Below are 12,941 nucleotides of genomic sequence, written 5' to 3' on the forward strand. Positions count from 1 at the left end.
AATCTAACGGTTTTGTGTGTTTCTCTAATAAATTAGAGACAAAACCACTATTATGCAAATCAAACAAAGAAAGACTTAAACCAATACATAAAATAATTTATATAAATTAAAATTTAACAAATGAATAACCACTACGATCGTTTCGTGTCGGCACATCTTAGACATTCTTCAGGTGGTTTCTAAACCTTCTTAGCGAGTTATAAACTATAGTGGTTATTCATTTGTTAAATTTTAATTAATATAAATTATTTTATGTATTGGCTTAAGTCTTTCTTTGTTTGATTTGCATAATAGTGGTTTTGTCTCTAATTTATTATAATAACACTATTTAACTCCCAAACTTTAGTCATATCTTTTAGGATCCAAAACTAGGTCAAAAGTACTGAATGAATCTTTATGAAATTTGGAAATTATATTCTATGCATAAGGGCCATAACCCCCATGACAATTCATATATTTTTGCTGTTGATGAAATTTTAACCATACATATTAGACACAAATGAAGTAATATTTATAACAATTCATCTTCTTATAAGTTAGAAAGACCTCTCCATGGGGACTTAACACCCACAATTTTGTCATCTTATCTAAGCAAAGGCGAATACAGTTGTACTATTGGAAGCTGTGGGGTCATACGAGCATAGGAGATGAGCATTATTTGTAATTCAATGGTACACCAGTCTAAGAGATTGCTTTGACATATACTTACATTGTGATTTCTGCAATGTGGTGCATAAATTGTCAAATATATGAGAGGCATCTTTGCATCCACTGATTCAGTTGCAAAGTGTTGAGTAAAGTTACTTGATTGCAGATCTCCTTTCAGTCTTTTTACTATCACTGGGTCACACATAGTAACAATGATTTGAAGGGCTTCCCAGATGAGTGACTGGTTATTCAAAGACATTTATGGTTCGTAAACTTATTCTGTCCAATTATGTATCATTATAGTGGTCATTTGCAAACTCCAGAGGTGACACTTTCATTTCTCCTTAGCCCTCACATCACACAGTTGTTAATGTTTATTTCAGTTGGGTCACGCCCTTCCAATTGCTATAGATTCGTAATGCATCTTACGGCTGTGCCTGTCAGCTGGATGGTGAGGAATCCTACATTGGGAGTGGTAACGACTAGTGTAGGGTAGCTGACTGCTTATTGTGATCATTCATCTTTTGGTTTCCTGTACCTTTGCTCTCTTTTACAAATCCAGTGAACATATATTTCCTATTTCAAAGAAATTCAAATAATAGACCCAAATGAAAAAAGATTCTCAACAATTCAAATTCTCTGGTCGACATTAAGACACTCACCCCCAATAAGGGCCTTAAATCTCACATTTAAGAGCTCCATGACCTTCAATTTTTAGGTGCAAAATCCTTTTAGCAGGTTCTATAAGACTGGAATTTTGGAATCTGCGCATAAAAATCAGTAGTATGGGATACATGTGTCATGATTACAATTTTGTTTAGGTGCGTAAGGAGGGAAATAACCCTCATCTGCAATTTTGATGAAATTCGAAGGATAGATACTCCAGTTCATTACAGGAATTATAACAGAAAAGTCTAATTCTTCAATTGCATGTAAAACGGGAAACGCCGGTTATCTCTGCTAGTATACATATATATATATATATATATATATATATATATATATATATAATATATATATATATATATATATATATATATAACGGGAAGCTTTATGAAAATAGACAAAAGACGAAGGCAGGTTTACGGAAATAAACAAAAGACGAAGGCAGGTGGAATACAAACAAACAATTGTACTAGTATGGCGCTCAGGAAATATAAATAAAACCAGTCTTTAACGTTTCGAGCCTACACTCTTCAACAGAGAAAAAAACACAGAAAGAAGGAGAGAAATATATATACATACGCACAAAAATATGTGTGTCTGTGTATACATACAGTTACGTTTCATCATTTATCCTTCATTTGTCTCATATATTTGATTGTGGTCATGCTGGGGCAATTCCCCGAAGATCTTTGAATCGAGTGAATTCAACTCATTACATATATTTAAAAGCTAGGTATTTGATTTATCGATCATTCTTGCCAAAATACTAAGTTACATGCATGTAAACACAACAACATTATTTGTCAACAGGTGGTCGGGTGGGTAGGGGGACAAACACAGACCCAAAACACACACACACATGTATATATACATAATGACTGGCTTCTCTTCATTTTCTGCCTACAAAATCCACTGAAAATGATTTGATCGGTCGAAGCCGATAATGAATGATACTTGCCCAAAGTGCCCCGAAATGGGACTGAACCTGGAAACACGCAGTTGGAAAGCAAAGCTCTTACCCTACAGTCGTGCAAATGGTGATAATGATAATGGTGATGATAATGATGATGATTGTTTACTGATTTGCGCAGTTATTCTGTTTTTTCTTTAGAAAAGTGTCTTTGTTTTAATGTTCAGTCAAACGTAATAACAACAACTAGAACATTCTTTGTAACAAAGGCAAAATATTGCACACACCCATTCATTTCCTTGAAATCGTTTGGTTAATAGACAACGATTCATGCATTCCACACGCGCTCGCGCAGACACACAAGCAAACAAACAAACAAACAATCACATATCTTCCTGGTTGTTTAGTGTTACAGAGGAGATGGTGCCATTGCAGAGACTAAATGTATGAGAGAAAAATATGAAGGATATTTTAGGAAAGAGAGAAAATTGGGATTAAAAAAGGCAGACAGAGGGATTGGAGAGTGAAAGGTGTGCGGATAAACAGGGTAAAATTAATGAAAGAAATTTCAATATATTTCAGGTATTTCGTGTTATTTCAATCAATTTGACCATGTGGCAGATAACTGTGGATTTAAATTTCCTAAAACGAAATGGTGGTGGTGGTGGGAAAGAGCATTGGTGGTGTATCGTCTGCTGTTTCTTGCAATTCACGTAGCCATTATTTAGCCGCAATGCTTTACACAGGCAAAGCAGTCCTATAAAACACTGCCCTGTCGAGTTTCATTATTCATAACTCTAAAGAAAATGGAGATTTTAAAATAAACTTTTTTTTATGAATATATCCTAATGTTGTACGTTCCAACTATATCGGATTTTCTTGTGAAAACTCATTTTTTGTTCCCGTCAAAGCCGAATCGTTTCATTTCCCAAAATTTCAGCCGAATTCCAAAACAAGCTTTCCAGAACAATTTCAAATACAATCGGACTGCAAACCTTCTGACACATTTTTGAATAAAATTTAATTGAAAACTATTATTTTTTCTGAAGGTTAGGGAACAAATTCTTTGCGGCACAGTTGTGTGGATATGGTGGTAGGTGATAATTATATAAAAATATATAGGAACATGTAGTAAGACGGATATTTCTACATTTACATTCTGACGTATAAACATAACACTCACGTAGATTTATATATGCCTATACATATGTGTGAGTATATATGTGTGTGTGTGTGTGTGTGTGTGTGAGGCGCAATGGCCCAGTGGTTAGGGCGGCGGATTCGCGGTCGTACGATCGTGGTTTCGATTCCCAGACGGGCAGTTTGAGTGTTTATTGAACGAAAACGCCTAAAGCTCCACGAGGCTCTGGCAAGGAGAGCGGTGGTGTTGATCCCTGCTGTATTCATTCGCCACAACTTTCTCTCACTCTTCCTGCTGTTAGCCTGCTCGCATAGCCAGCGCGGTAGCGACATTTGAAGGCCAAAACAATGCGAAGCGCATTGTGACCGGCGATGTGTAGCAACATCTGATAGCCTGGTCGGTCGCGGTGATCACGCTGTTAATTTCACTCTGTGGGGTGACCATAACTGCGATCAGTAATCCAGGCGACTGAAGACGAATGTCCTCTAGAGGACCATCATGGTTTCCTTCTGTCTGGTTCTGAATGTTCCCAAGATCCATCTAGCCGGTCGCCTGCACTTTGTCGTCATTCTTGTAATGTGCACTTGGAAAGAAGTATCATCGCGCACATCGATACTTATGTCCCGCACTGATTTAGGTTCTGGGATTGTAGTCCACTGGGCGTTGGTAGCGAAGTGCTTGGAATTATCCATCATGAAACTGCCTATTATTGTCCTCCGCTCATCTGTAAATTCGGTCCAACTGCTGCTGCAGGTTTGCAACATCGCCGGGGCTCTGTATTGTCTACGAGACTTTCGTATCCTCTGTGTAGCTAGCAAGGGGGCAGGGAGATAACCGGTCAGCTGGCGGCATATCTGAGAGGGCCGCTATGAAAAGCACAGTTACTTACTATTTGCGTTTACTTTGAGGTTTCTGCATTGGTCTCTGCTGCCTGACTTCTATCTTTCATAAAATCATGAAACCACTCTCCAAGTTTTCCAGCTATGCCGATATCACGCAGTTTGTGGCATATCATACCGTGATCCACTTTATCAAAAGCTTTTAGGAAGTCAACTTATATTATGTCCCAACAGCCAGTCAGAGTGTTGTAAGAGCTGTGTCAGGCAGTTTCTACCTGGTGGAAAACCATGCTGGGTATCACTCAGTAAACCGTTTTCTTCAAGAGTTGCGATTAGTTTCCCTCTGACTATCCGTTGCCAATGTGTTTGCTCTGCTTCCTCCTTTATGGACTGGAAACATTATTCCCTCCTTCAGTTTGCATGGCAACCTGCCATTTGCAAGAAAGCTCAGGAAGAGAATCCGTAGTGGTTTCGCCAGGGCACGCTTACATTATTTGAGAAGAATTACTGGGAAACCATCAAGACCAGCAGTTGAGTTTGCATCCACCGCATCTATGGCTAGTAGTATATCTTCTTCACTCATGTCGATGTAATTCATCGTAACTGCCTCGCTGGTTATAGGGGATGCGGCAAAGAAATCAATCCACCGGTTCGTTCACTTGTCTGTATTCCAACGGGATGGTAAAGACACTTTTCAATTGGCCATTCCGTACCGAGCTGATCCTTATTGGACTATAAGTGAGGAAGCCATCCTTTTGGAAGTGGAGTCCTATTGTACAGTGTACTGAGGCTGTTTCTTTGGTATAATGAGAAGGCCTTTGTGTTTGACTTAAAGTTTTTTATAACCCAGGCTTCTTTGTCTGCTCTCTCCCTCACGTAAAATTGTTGCAGGCTTTTTTCAATCTCCATCAATGTTGTTTTTAGGCGGGACCTTTCACTACTTTTGTGATGTTGATTGAAGCGATTTGCAACCTTCGTCCGTCGTCTCATGAGGGTCTTCTTTCCCCTTGGAATCTCGTCCCTATTTGTGTTGGCCTTGTGCTCTGGGACACATTTCTGGCATATTGTTTGCATAATATTCTAGTTCCATGCCAATGTCTGGTGTGGAGAGATATTTCGGTCAGTCCTATCTGAGCACCTAATTTTGGATCGATTTCCAGTCTCCTTTCTGGTAGTTCAGATTGGAGAGATTTCGGGTGCTTCTTTTAGGCTGTATGTCACAGGTTACTGTTCGTGCGTACATAGACAGCTCTATTATGTTGTGATCCAAAACTAATGTCGGTGTCACTCTCACATTATGAACGATGTCCATACTGTTATTCGCCCTAGTTGGTCTGAGTACAACTTGCTCAATGAATAAGGTCGTGGGTGAGGTTCAGCAGGGACTCCACCTGTGCTTGTCTGCAATGAGTCGTTCCTGAGATGATGACGCATTCAAGCCATTTCAGATTGGGGAAATTTAAATCGCCCATAAGAAATACGCTCACGTGATATTCCAATTTCATGAGGATTTCTTTTATTCTTGTGAGGCAAACTCGAAACTTGCCTGTATGGTTTGGAGCATCAGGTGGGCGATATGTATAGCATAGGACGGTATTGTGTTGTCTTATGTATACAATTAGAGTGTCACGTACTGAATTTGAGTACAACAGTAGGACCTGGGGTGTGAGGTCCTCGCTAATGTATACCGCAAATCCACCATGGCTCCTTTCCCTTCTGTCTGTTCGCAGTATGGCATAGTTTGGTACGTGTACTTCTGCGTCCTCTATATCAGGGTTGAGGTGAGTTTCCACGAGTGCTATGTATAGGGTTTGATTGCCTGTGGTAAGATCTCTTAGGAAAAAGATTTTGTTTTTGTTGTGATGCAACACGCCTCCAGTATTTAGTAAAAATATTGGCATGCTGACTGTGTTGTGTTAGGGAAGGTCATACCGTGTCTGTTGATTGTGGTGGTCTTGCGCAGTGGTGGGCAAGGTTCTGTGTTTGTGCTTGATGTAGCTAAGTCAGCTGCTGCACAATATTTTGCGCAATGCACAAAAAATACTCTTTCTCAGCTGCTACCTTTCGTATTACATCTGAAGAGCACACTGCATCTGCATACTTTCTTTTTTTGGAGACGATTGGTGCCTTTTCTTAGGGAAGTATTTCTGCTTAAGGCCCCTGAAATGTTGGTGAGGTTTCGGGTGAGCAAACCAGAAGTTGGCACCGTCTTCCCCATGCCAACATGGGTAAAATTTGCACGTCCTCGTCTTCACTCCAAATTTTGTCTCTCCCCTAGAGTTGCAGATTCTATTGGAGCCTTCATATTTGTGTTTTTGTTCACAGGGGTGAGGGATCCATTCTTTTGTGGGACCACTGGATCGGTGAGACTTCTGGTTCTTGCTACATTTCTCTAACCTTATCAGCCTTGCCACAATAGGTTTTCATGAGCACATCAAGAGTGTCAATGTGTGGCCTAATAAGGGTAAAGGATCAGATAAATTCGTTTTTCTTCCGCTCTATCTGCTCAATGATTCTACAGTAACCATTGTATTTCAGTAATGATGTTGTTTGATGGATCGCTGCTAGCAATAGTCCAAGCGCGCAACAGAAGATTCAGCTTTTTGCCCTCCCACTTCGATGTCATCTTCGTTTTCTAAGCCTAGGGGGGGGATAGAGAGGAAGTGAGGGAGACAAAGGAAGATATAGAAGAAGAAAGACAGACGGAGGGAGAGGGAAAGAGAGAGGGTGATATGAAGAAAGACAAAGGGGGTATGCAGTGGTAGCGAAGGGAGGGGTGGATGGGAGGGGAAGAGAGAGACGAGAGAGAATGAAGGGTGCACGAGGGAAAGGGAGAGACGGAGTGAGAGGGAGAGGAGGGAAAATGAGAAATATATGAGGGAGAGAGGGATGAGAGGGAGAGAGAAAGATGTAGAGAGAGACAAAGGAACGGAGAGAGAAGTTGGGAAAGGAAGAAAATATGAAGTGGGGAGAGATAGAGTGAAAGAGAGAGGAGAAAAAAGATGAAGGTATTAAAGAAAGAGGGAGAGTGGTAGATACATAGAGAGAGAAAGGAATGGGGAGAGAGGTGGGAAAAGGAGGCAGAAATTAAAGAGAAGGGAGACAGAGTGCGGGAGAGAGGAAAAAGAGGAATGTATGAAAAGGAGAGGGGAAGACCAGGTACGAAGATATGAAGGAAAGAGGAAAACAGAACGTCCAGAACGAAAAGGCCGCTGTATGCAAAAAAGTTAAGTAAAAACGTTAGTGAAAAGAAAGGAGAGGTTTCGGATCGAATTTGCTACCGTAAATTTTCAAATAGAATGCAAACAAGCAGTACGTCTTAACTCAAATGTTCATCCGGTATTACCAAAGATAAAAGAAAATAAACCAAATGAAGAGGACATTTATTCTCCAATCCTTGTTCTTGTACGAAGTTTTGTTTCAAAGAACAATCAATTACTCTTCACACACAGCCACTTATGAAAGTACGATTTATCAGTTTGTGCTTTCTTCAAGGATAACTCTTCCTTGCGTCGCTGACTTTAATGTAATATATTAATCTTTAATGTAAAAAATTAATGTAAAAAATTTTTATGAAATAACAAGCATTACGTTTGGTGGGTCGAGGGATCAGTTTTAGTAGATTTGGCCAGGCGAGTAAATATATACTGAGGAAGATTAATGATGGTATAAGAAGACACATGAGCCGCCCTCTATGGCGCCGCACCAATGAGTTAACCTCATGGCTAGATTTAAACAGTTCGACATTGTCGACTTTTATCCATCTATTTATAAAGAGTTATTGCTGAAGGCACTTTCTTTTGCCAAGAACTTCACCGATATTAGTAATAATGACGTTAGAGTTATCTGTCCTTAAGTTGTGCCTTTTGAACAAACGGTGTGCCCTTAGGCACATGATAAGTATATTGGCAAACGACCCTGAAACGTGGGTAGAGGCTGGTTGCTCATGCTTGGACCACAATGGCTGCCGAGTGGGTGGGAAGGGCAACATGAGGCTGACAGTGTCGTGTATGAGGCTGTGGTGGTACCCGGCCCTAACACCCTGAGTAATAGCTGCAAAAGCTCATTCAACAACATCACCGACAGAAATAGCAAGGGCGAGCGCGACATCGGGAGCAAAGCATTAGGCGGCAGAAACCCCAACGCCGACATCTACGACTGCAGCACCAACACCAGCACTACGGCCTGAGATGGTAACCTCAACAGCACCGGCAGAACAACCGGCCCCATGCTCAGAATTAATTGCCATGACACCACCGACAACAGCAGCAGTAGCAGCTGTTTCCATTCCCAGACCGGGCGTTGTGTGTGTTTATTGAGCGAAAACACCTAAAGCTCCACGAGACTCGGGCCGCGGGTGGTGGCGACCCCTGTTGTACTCTTTCGCCCCAACTTTCTCTCATTCTGTCTTCCTGTTTCTTGTCCCCGACTTCCTACGCAACCGCTGAGCCTGGAAGCGCATCATCCATCCGTCGATGCTCTCGGTGTCGGGGGTTGACCTGCTTTCTCTCCTGCGGGTCTTACGAATAGCAAAGGACCACGTTTCGGACTTCTCCCACTAATGGGACGAAGACCGCTTAGCTCAACAAACAAAGAAACAAACATCAACGGCAATAACAGTTTTACTGGACCCACTCACTGAAATATAAAAACACCGATGGTGGCTCCAACGACATCAGCGGCAACACCACCAACTTGACGCACGGGGTCAACAGAAGATGCACCAGAGAACACAACCAGCACTTGGGTTCGGAAATACATCGGCTCGACCGGAAATGCCTTTAAGCAACGCCTGAACAACCATAGGTCCTCTTTTAGAGTTCCTGAAAGACGTAACTTCATCATCATCATGACGTGGTTCTTTAAGGATGAAGGAAACCCATACGAAATAAAATGGAGGATCATAGAAAGTCCGTGGTCCAATATAAGCGGGAGCGGACGGTGCAAGATTTGCATGGCAGAGCGTCAAGAATCTTTAGAGATCCGAGTGGCTTGGAATTTTTTATTAAATTCAAGGCACGAGATATGAAGTCCCTGCTGCCATTTCAAGCGCTCCCTGCACAGGCGTTCGTCAATAAGGGTTGTATAGAATAATTTTAGACCGGAAGCAGCCTACAGGTGGAGATGCCCCTTTCATCCTCTAAGTCCACAAGATTTGCTCACTGTACAGGCCAAAGGGAGATAACCTGTCTCATCAAGGCTCAGACAGTGTAGATTATATTTTCGTTTACAAATTAAATGACCGTAACGGTTTTCTTACCTCCAGGTCAAAAAGAGAGTATATGCCAGTACGCATTGCAGTCTGACGAACCATCGGTAAAGCCAAGCGCTTTGCGGATGCTAAACCATTGGCTCTCCTACGACCGGACATATATTTAACTTCTTATATATGCATTACTGCACTAATTTTAATAGTGTGCTGCATTTCTCGATTTATGATTCACTGACGATACATATATATATATATATATATATATATATATATATATATATATATATATACACAACTTATAAATAAGGGCAAACGAAAAGATTTATGCCGAAAGTTGGACATATTGTCCATTTACCATATATTTTTTCCCAGTACTCACGTTACTCGAAAAAGGCCGACAGAAATCTCTAAAAGAATTCCATTATTACCATATCGGAGCGATTTCAGGGTTAGTTCAAAAAGAACCCTCCCTTCGTCAGTGATACATGTATCACTGACGAATGGTAAATGGACACTATATCCAATTTTCGGCATATTTGGCATTAGAAATTTTTTTGTTTGCCCTTATTTATAAGTTGTTTATAATTTAACCTTTAAAGGTATTTTTGAATATGCTGGCCATTGATAAATTTTTTTTTTCGAAAAAGTTTTATCCTACATTAGATATATATATATATATATATATATATATATATAATATATATATATATATATATTATATATATATATATATATATATATATATATATATATAACAATTGCAGCGTGGAAGGTGTTTATAAGCCATTTAAGAAACACACAAAAGCCGTTCGATTCACTTCAACATTTAAGTTTAATTTGTCAAAATATTTTCGTCGCTAAAATCCGCGACCTGTTCACTGACGAAAATCCGTGCTGCATCGGATTTTTTAAGTGAATCGAACGGCTTTTCTGTGTTTCTTAAATGGCTTATAAACACCTTCCACGCTGCAATTGTTTTTGTTTCAGCACACGATCTCAGATCTAATTACTTGCTATGCGAGTACATCTCCGTAATATATATATATAAACTTACAAAAAGTGGACAATAACGCAAAACATCCAGATAGGTGATACAAAAGAGGGACAAGAAAGCATCCAGACAGATGATACAAAGGGAATAAGGACGGGTCATTCGGAGTTTTCTTTCCTCAGTCGAGTTCCAGATTATCGTTGCAGTTTCAGCTGGTTATACTCGAGATTGCTCCAATCTGGTCACTCCCAAGGAAAAACTAAGCTAAGACCATTAGATTCCTTGGAAGAAAGCACCGAATGTATACAGAAACAAGGACGGAAAAACAGAGAAACGTTACACAAATACAAATAACAGGACATAACGTCAGGTGTCTTACGACTAAGGACGAATTAAATTAAGCTGGCGTGTGTGGAAGTAAAGCCACATGGCAGGGACATAAGATTTGAAAGGCACAGGGAGGAATATAGATCTTGCACGGATGGTAGTCGAACAAAGAAAGGAAGGATAGGCTTAGCCAAACACAGGTCACGTGAAGAGAGAAGAGAGCGAGGTAAATGCAGAGGGATAGAAGGATTAAGGAGGGGCGAGATAAAATGAAAGGGATAGAGTGAAGTGAAAGAGGAGGGAAGGTGAGCTTGAAGAGAAAGCCAGGGAATGTGAGAGAGGGAAAGCGAAAGAACGAAGAGTGTAATGAACGAAACAACTGTGAAAGTGCTGCTTCACTTCACTTCACTCTATACCTTTCATTTTTACTCGCCCCTCCTTAATTCTTCTATCCCTCTGCCTCTACATCTCTCTCTTCTCTCCCCACGTGACCGGTGTTTGGCCAAGACTATCCTTTCTTTCTTGGTTCGGCTACCATCCATGCAAGATCTATATTCCTCCCTGAGCCTGTCAAATCTTATGTCCCTGCCATAAGGCTTTACTTCCACACACGCCAGCTTAATTTAATTCGTCCTTAGTCGAAAGACACCTGTTGTTATGCCCTGTTATTTGTATTTGTGTAACGTTTCTCCGTTTTTTCCGTCCTTGTTTTCGTATAGTGCTCTTAGCTTAGTTTTTCATTTGGAGTGGCCAGATTGGAGCAATCTAGAGTATAACCAGCCGAAATTGCAAAGGTAATCTGGAACTCGACTGAGGAAAGAAAACTCCGAAAACCGTCCTTGTTTTCTTCGTATCGTCTGTCTGGATGTTTTGCGTTCTTGTCCCATTTTTGTATTTGTTATATATAAAAATATAGCGGCGTACGTACACTTTGCTCTCTCTCTCTCTCTCTCTCTCTCTGTATATATATATATATATATATATATATATTATATATATATATATATATATGGTAAATGAAAGACGGAATATGGCGTATACGAGGTTCTTTTTAATCTCCACAATTCTTTCGACACATCTAGCACCGATCCCTCAAGGGCGGAATACTTAGCAACTGGTTCAGAAGCATCCGACAGTGCAGATGTGTCTCTTCAGGTGATAAATAGACATAACTCGTCAAAATAACAGATCCGCAATTTGTCTTCTCACTTCGTGTAAAGACAAGCAGCGAATTAAAGGATATATCTTCATTTATGTAGAAGATCAATAATGAAATAGCACAAGAGAAACGGACACGCAATACAGCGCGAAAAGTGTATAGATATGTACTGCCATATATCTTTGGAAACTGCATCTCGGAGAAAAATTTTGTTTCTCTTTTGGACCCCGAACCCGAAAGTTTTGGGAAGACTGCTGCTTGATTACATCGACCCCTGTGCTCAACTGGATCTAACGAAAGACAAAGCTGAGCACGAAATGAAGAAAGCCAGAAAGAAGCTATAAGTAGCAGTAAGTAAATATCGGTTTCGATATAAGTTGATGGCTCTCCTTGAGACTCGATCTCACATCTTCTGTCTAACATGACGACGAACTTTCTACCACTGGACCAGAGTAATCCGCTGCATTGCCTATCTACAAGAGATGTGGGATCGAATTACACAGGCAGCTTGAAACTTTTCTATCCATAAGGGTTTTCCAACCCAATATATACATGCTATAATTTATAGTTGTATTTGTGCTTCGAGATCCACTATTGCACAAAAATACACTCTTCCAGAAAACAATAAACACTTGTTCTACCAAAGTTTATAAATATTTATGATATCACAACACACACACACATGCACATGTATACTCCTTTACTCTTTTACTCTTTTACTTGTTTCAGTCATTTGACTGCGGCAATGCTGGAGCAACGCCTTTAATCGAGCAACTCGACCCCGGGACTTATTCTTTTGTAAGCCCAGTACTTATTCTATCGGTCCCTTTTGCCGAACCGCTAAGTAACGGGGACATAAACACATCAGCATCGGTTGTCAAGCAATGCTAGGGGGAGAAACACAGACATACAAAACACACACACACACACACACATATATATACATATATACGAGGGGCTTCTTTCAGTTTCCGTCTACCAAATCCACTCACAAGGCTATAGTAGAAGACACTTGCCCAAGGTGCCACGCAGCGGGACTGAACACATG

The sequence above is a fragment of the Octopus sinensis genome, linkage group LG29 (genome assembly GCF_006345805.1).
Source record: "Octopus sinensis linkage group LG29, ASM634580v1, whole genome shotgun sequence".
Taxonomy (NCBI): Eukaryota; Metazoa; Mollusca; class Cephalopoda; order Octopoda; family Octopodidae; genus Octopus; species Octopus sinensis.